Source organism: Austrofundulus limnaeus, unplaced genomic scaffold (genome assembly GCF_001266775.1).
Source record: "Austrofundulus limnaeus strain Quisiro unplaced genomic scaffold, Austrofundulus_limnaeus-1.0 Scaffold21, whole genome shotgun sequence".
NCBI classification, from domain to species: Eukaryota; Metazoa; Chordata; class Actinopteri; order Cyprinodontiformes; family Rivulidae; genus Austrofundulus; species Austrofundulus limnaeus.
Window position 1 is genome coordinate 1995470 of NW_013952423.1, and position 1862 is coordinate 1997331.

The 1862-nt window shown below is 38.7% G+C and overlaps 1 protein-coding gene across 2 annotated transcripts in view; it reads right to left on the reverse strand.

Moving 5' to 3' along the window:
* tmem132e (transmembrane protein 132E) overlaps positions 1 to 1862 on the reverse strand; it is a 383604-nt gene that overhangs the window by 42242 nt on the left and 339500 nt on the right. The gene's annotated exons all lie outside the window — the stretch shown is intronic.

Here is a 1862-nt window from a genome sequence, read left to right on the forward strand (position 1 = left end):
ATATATATATATATGACAGATGCAAAGAAAGTAAAGTAAAATCATATTCTCTCGTTCTCCTCCAGCTGGTGATACAGAACAGGATGTAAAGTGAACAGTAGACCTCAGCCAGCTCGGGTTAATCCCAGCAGAGTTTGCTGGACGCTGCACAAACACACTCATGGAAACGTGCTGCTCCGGCTGCAGAACCACTTCAGTCCCTGCAGCTCGAGCTGCTGATGAACTTGGCTGGCTAATTGCAAGTCAAAAGCTGTTAGCAACTCCGGGTATCAGTGGTCCTGCGGGGGCCTGCTGAGCAGGGCTTTGACACACTGAGCCACCACATGCCGCCGCCGCGTTGCTGCTAATGCTCTGTGGCATCCTCCGCGGTGCCAGCAGATTGTCTGGGTGGAGACGCATCATCAGAACTGGCACCGGCTCACTCTGGCTGCTGGTCCCGGGGAGCAGCGTGAAGGACTGGTGGGGTTAGGAAAGGTGAGATCACCTCGGGGCTTCTCACACATTTAGTCCATGGCATTAACTGAATTAATTTCCCGAGTAAAGTCAGCAGCTTCTGTCTTTTAATCGCCTGCRATTTCACCGTGAGGCGACCACTCACAGCCTGTAGCATCACATAGAGTTCTGGAGGAGTTCAGCCACGTTCTGCAGGGAGAACACGGCAATACTGAAGGTTTGTGTTGCAAAAACACATCCTGCCTTTAAATCTGCTGCTCATTATTTACATCTGACATTAACACTTTCATATAAAGTCATTTTTCAACATTAGATATGATTATGATTATATCAATTCTCCAATTTTATGAAAAAAAAAGAATTCTCCAATTTTACATACAAATTTTCACCTTTTGCTTTACTCTGAACCCTAAAACTGCACAACATCAATGAAGTGATCAAATTTCTCAAAAGGAGAATGACTGAGTTTTGGACATTTTTAATGAAAATCTAATTTTGGCAAATATATATAATTTACACAAAAAGTAAGGAAATTTAAYGTTTGGTAGGTTATTTTGTTGCAACACTTCTTGGTAATAAATCTTATAGCAGCACCTGGGGAGACCAGAAGCTCAAAACAAGTCAATAACAGCAAAATCAGCTGTTTTGCCGAGATTTGGCAATTTTTTCACATRTGCAATCCACATGTGTGCARCTCTACTGCTCATCCCKCAAATGCATGATMCTTACAAATGTGGTTCAGTTTAAAAGACAGGCTTTCCAAAAGTATAAGATTTATTGCTGAGAAGCATTGTTACAACAAAAAATAATAATCTACTGAACACAAATAACCTTATTTTCTGTGAGTAAGTTTATAATTAAATACAATAACATCATTCAGTAGCAATACTGTATATTTTATTTACTTTGGATGTGTGTTTATAGAGGAAAGTCAGTGTGTCCTGACTCTGTTTCTTTTTAATTAGAATTTTATTCTAACAAGTTTAACTTATTAGGTTTTTACATGAACAAACCAATCAGTAGTAATAATTAAATAAACTGAAACACGCTAACATTACATTACACCAGATAATAAAACACCTGGTAGGAACTGTAAGTTTTAAATGATAAACATGCTAAAACTACATAAGAAACCTACAATAAAAGTTATTATACAGATTAAAATGAGAGGTTACCATGTTACGTCTTGCATGTAAATCTTCCTGATGGCACAGGAGGCATTTCTACGGAAGCGTATTGCTATCACGCAGGGAAAAAAAAAATCCGAGCGCTATCACGTTATAACGTGATACGTATCTTGTTAAAACGTGATAGTATCTTGTTAAAACGTGATAGTTATCTTGTTAAAACGTGATAGTATCTTGTTAAAACGTGATACGTATCACGTTTTAACGTGATAGTATCTCGTT